Below are 5,749 nucleotides of genomic sequence, written 5' to 3'. Positions count from 1 at the left end.
ACCAAAATATTCTTTCCGACTTAGGGCGTCAGCTACTACATTGGCTTTACCCGGATGATAACGAATTTCGCATTCGTAATCACTGAGTAGCTCGACCCACCGTCGTTGTCTCATGTTGAGCTCCTTCTGGTCGAATATGTGTTGTAGGCTCTTGTGGTCTGTAAAGATAGTGCTCTTTGTACCGTACAGGTAGTGTCTCCAGATCTTCAGAGCAAACACAACTGCTCCTAGTTCAAGATCGTGGGTAGTGTAGTTGACCTCATGTGTCTTCAGCTATCTCGAGGCATAGGCGTTGACCTTACCTCGCTGCATTAGAACACATCTGAGTCCTTGATTCGATGCATCGCAATAGACAACGAAGAATTCTATTCCCTCGGGAAGGGATAGTATTGGTGCGGTGCACAAGGCTCGTTTGAGCGTTTGGAACGCTCTCTCCTGCTTCTCTTCCCAGTCAAAGGCTACACCTTTCTGGGTCAGTGTTGTCAGAGGCTTCGCAATGCGGGAGAAGTTCTGAATGAACCTGCGATAGTAGCCAGCGTGGCCTAGAAATTGACGAATTTTTGTAGGCGTCTTCGGTACTGACCAGCTCTCAATGGCTTTAATTTTGGAAGGGTCCACGTGTATTCCCTCCTCGCTAACCACGTGCCCCAAGAATTCGACTCGTCGGATCCAAAATTCGCATTTCGAGAACTTCGCATAAAGCTTCTCCGCGCGCAGGGTTTTTAAGACTTGTCGCGGATGTTGACTATGCTCCTCCTTACTTCTTGAGTAGATTAGTATGTCATCGATGAACACGATGACGAACTGATCCAAGTAAGGACGACACACCCTATTCATTAAGTCCATGAATACAGCAGGTGCGTTCGTTAATCTGAACGGCATCACTACGAATTCGTAGTGCCTATAACGAGTCCGGAAGGCTGTCTTCGGAACATCCTCCCCTAGCACTCGTAATTGGTGATACCCGGATCTTAAGTCGATTTTTGAAAAGAAGTTCGCCCCTTGAAGTTGGTCGAATAACTCGTCAATCCGAGGCAAAGGATAACGATTCTTGACGGTCAGTTTGTTGAGCTCCCTATAGTCGATGCACATTCGAAACGATCCGTCTTTCTTCTTGACGAACAAGACTGGAGCTCCCCAGGGTGAAAAGCTTGGTCTTATAAAGCCCTTGCTGATCAGTTCGTTAAGTTGACTGGACAGTTCTTGCATCTCTGCAGGTGCTAGACGATAAGGCGATTTGGCTATGGGAGTAGCCCCTGGAACTAAGTCGATCCTAAACTCGACTTGTCGTTGCGGAGGTAATCCCGGGAGTTCTTCTGGAAAGATGTCGGGAAAGTCGCGTACTACTGGGATGTTTTGAATGTCTTTCCTTTCTTGGCTCACATCGACCACGTGAGCAAGGAATGCGTGATATTCCTTTTCGCAAGAATTTATGAGCTTGAATGCTCGAGATGATACGAAGGTTTGTGCCGAGTTTGTCGCCATATACTACTAGAGTTTCGCCAAACGACAGATTAAGGCGTACAGCCTTTTCGTAACACATGATGTCGGCACGATGAAGACTAAACCAATCCATGCCGATGATAACGTCGAAACTTTTAATTGAGACCGACATAAGATCGATTGAAAAGGAATGGCTATCTAGTGTTAGGGTACACCCTATGAATACGCTGCTAGTGCTCTATTCTTTCCATTAGCCATTTCTACAGTGAAGGGTTCTTTAAGTGCTCGTGATTTTTGCTTAAGTAATTGAGCAAATTTTCGGTTCACGAAGCTGTTGGATTAATGTCTAAGTCCATAACTATAGTTGGTAAGACTTGACCCGACCCGGCATGGTCCATTTGGGTTGCATGGCATCATGCATTTGGATATACTATAATGAGAGAAATAACACTTAAGGTTGGTTAATATATTATAAGTTCTAATATATTAATAAGGTTATTTTATTAGTATTGATCAAGAATTAATTTGGAATTAATTAAGTGATCAAAAGGAGACTAATTAAATATATGGGTTGATTGTGTAAATCATTCATTCTTATATATGTGGGCTTGTGATCCAAGATTCCTTATGTTGGACTAAGTCCATGGGGTGACCCATGGATACTCCATGGAGGTTAAAATCCATGGAGCATAAGGAATGGGTAAAGTTATGAGTTACATGGTGTAACCCTAATAGCCACCATATAAAAGAATCCCATGGCTCAAGAAATCATGCACTAATGTGTGAGTGTGAGGGCTAGACGATTTCAAGGAGTGTTCAAGTTTCTTTCAAGTTATTCCAAGTGTATTTGGTGCTGTGTGAACCATTTGAGGTGTCACACTTGGGGCACTAGGAACTCAAGCTTCATGAAGACATTCTACATCAAAGAGGTATGTATTCTATCTTGTTATATTTATTATTTTGTATGCTAGATTAGGATAATACCTTGGATGTTCATAATTATATGTATAATAGAGAAAACATAGATCCAAGGTATTTAGGGTTGCATGTACACTTAGGAGTGTTAGAATGCTCATAACCCAACAGTAGTATCAGAGCCTAGGCTTGTTTTCTTGTTATACTTGCAAAAGTAGCTGAAAAATCGAGTTGGATGCATATATTCGATTGTTTTGGCTGGAATTGGACTAGGAACATTACCCTAAGATGTTTTTGGACTTATAAACTTGTTTTTGATGTGGTAATGTTCATGCTAATCCAATTTCTAAGATAATTGTCATAATTTCAAGATTTGTATTAGTTTGTATGTTCATGCTAATTTCTTGAAGATTGATGATTTGAATTATCTTGTTCTTATGAGGTTCTTAGATTAATAGAAAAGTTGGGTGAAATAGTTGTTTTCAATCCATTTTAATCTAAGAGTTGATTCCATAGTGTGTTTTTGTAACTTGTCCTCAAGTTATATGAAAAGTCACATTTAAGAATCATAAAACTCATAAAAGTTGGCAAAGGTTACAAAAATGAAGAGTCTTGTCCTCATTAAATGGTTTTATGACTCCATAACTTGTCCTCAAGTTATGGAGGTTCAAGAGTCACTTCATTAAATGATAAAATGTGTAACCTTAATTAGTTCCATAAGTTACAAAAATAAAGAAAAGTTACATTCTTTTATTAGTTTAAAGTCTTCCATAACTTGTCCTCAAGTTATGGAACTTGAAGAGTTTTTTTTAATTAAAACTACTTTAAACACATAAGTTATGGAATTAGTTAGTTTTGAATAGTTTTAAAACTTGCCCTCAAGTTTTGGAATTTGAAAAGTTTTCACTTATGAATACTTTAATTCCAAGTTAGCCCTTAGAATTTTAAAAGTTAAAATTCAACCCTTATACTTTATAATATTATAAGTTAATAATATTTAAATATATGTATAAGAGCAAGTGAGTCTTACCGTTAGTAGGCCTCATTCACGAAGCCGGTCTATAAGGGGGGTATAAGGTTACTGCCTATAAAATGGCAGTTTAATGGGTGTCCACTTTCACCCACCGCTTCCTTGACTGGTGGAGGGTCGTTAGCCGAACGGGTAGGACAAGGACTATAATTCTCCCTTCATTAAAAGTATTAATGATAAATACTAAGTAACTAAACACTTATAAATTCCCAATCTTAGTTACTTAGGAAAATGTGAATAAGGTGCTAATCCATGAAATTACACTTTGCACTTTGTTTAAACCGTTAGTGGAGCATGTGTGGTTAACCGGCACACTACCCTGGACTTAACAAGATAGGCAAATGGTAACTTAATATTTATCATAGTATCGGTGGAGCGTGTGTGGTTAACCGGCACACTAATTAAGGGGTAAATATTAAGGGTACCAAGTATATTTGCATGGTTATTCACACCTTGTTTTGTGATCCTCGGCATCCCAGTCACAAAACCTGAAGGGCACACTCGAGATTGAAACATGCCTTTGAACAGTTCAATGAATCTCAAAGATCTAGGACTTTCAAATCCAATTAAAACCTAATAAATTATTTCGTTTTTCATGGTGGAAATTGGTGAATCGTCATTCACCTACCTTCAAATATTTTATAGCTTGGATTACGGCATCCCTCTTCTAAGTTATAAAATAGTTTGTTGGGTCCTAGCCTTAATATTTCATATTGGGTGTCATATTAAGGACTTTAAATCAACTATCTTGAATATCTCCCAAAAGATGTCTGGGCTAGACATTTATGATCTTCCGAAATCTCTTAAAACAAGCTTTCCTAAATGAAGATGATGTCCCATGGATATCATACTTCTTTCACCTCCTCCAATTATTCTCCCTAACCCACAAGTTCCTAAAAAGTTTAAGGTCACTCAAGCCCTATTGGCAAGGCAAGGTCTAGGTGTGATCACATCTTGGAGATGTAGTCACATATTGACAAGCCGGGAGAGTTGGGTGTCAAAGTCTTGAGAAAGTTGGTGGCTCAACTACTTTCTAAGTCACATAGTGAGTTCTTTTGGGAATCCTATGAAACAGACTAAGACAAGACCCGTAATGATCTTATCTATTTGCTAATATCAACTTCCTAAAACGCTATGGACATTGACAATGATGACATTGGATATCCAGTAAAGCTCTCTCTTCCTAATGGAAAGGGATCGGCCATAGTCAACTCGGTTGACCCAATGGTAAAGAGAGAGGCGAAGTCTGAGATAGTCCCATTATCAAGGGTCCAGAGGTAACTATTGCCAAAGGAAGGGGCATTGGTTACGAAGCAGCCAAATTTACCTAAGCATGTTAAAGTCAATAAGTTTGGTTCTACTTCAGGTAAAGTCCATTGTCTAACTCTATTATGTACATGCTGATTCTGATCGCGAAGATGGATTTCAATCGCATGGTTCGGTGATCAGAATTTTGGGCTATTACTTAAGAGTTATGATATTTATATTGCTTAGGAATAGATAACAACAAGGTTTTCATATGGATTGTAAGGATAAGTTTTTCCGCAAAGTTTTAAAATAAAAGAAAAAGGTTTTGATTTTATTTATTTTAAGTATCCTTACAATGACATTTGTGAAAAGTTGTTGCTTATAAGATTCCATTGATAGCAATATTGGAAAAATGGATTTGATTCTTTCGGTTGTGGTAGTGTCTAATATTACCAAATAAGGAAAGATTCTCATCACCCAAGGTTCAATTGGACCGAAACTTGGAATCATGCAAGTTGTATAGTATGATGAATGAGAACTTTCAGCTTGGAAAAATAAGACTAATTCCTTATGTGAATAAGGAAAGGACTAAGGGATCGAGCACACATTCTTGTGCACTGGTCAAGTCCACCACAAAAGATCAAGAAGACTATTCGTCATGATTTACTTAAGTTCAGTAAATATGGTTATACTTATAAGTTTAAGTATAAGTCTGTAGCATTGGAGAAGTTTCAATGTGAGACAGAACGAATAAGAAGAATCAAAGTATGGCAGAAAGATAAAAGTTTCTCAAATCTAAAAAGATGGGAGAGTACTTTAGTATCATGTTTATGATCATCTTAATGATTAAGATACCATATCATAATTGGTCCTCTAAAGTCATCTTAGTGCATTCTTATGACTAAGAAGAGGAGTCATGAATTGTTAAAATGGTTAAATCAAAAAGATGAGTCATACTTCGTTCCAAATAATTCTTAGAGTCATACTCCAAGATTATAACTTGAGTGATATATCTTAAAGAGGGTTTGTTAACACTAGTCAAATGTAAGAGTAAAAGGTTATCTACTCTTGTACATTTGAAATTGGTAAGTTGTGATGTTTTGGATAAAACAG

This window comes from Lactuca virosa, chromosome 4 (genome assembly GCF_052849685.1).
Source record: "Lactuca virosa cultivar CGN04683 chromosome 4, Lactuca_virosa_CGN04683_v6, whole genome shotgun sequence".
Classification (NCBI taxonomy): Eukaryota; Viridiplantae; Streptophyta; class Magnoliopsida; order Asterales; family Asteraceae; genus Lactuca; species Lactuca virosa.
The sequence above is the reverse complement of the archived record's forward strand: the minus strand, read 5'-3'. Positions refer to the sequence as shown.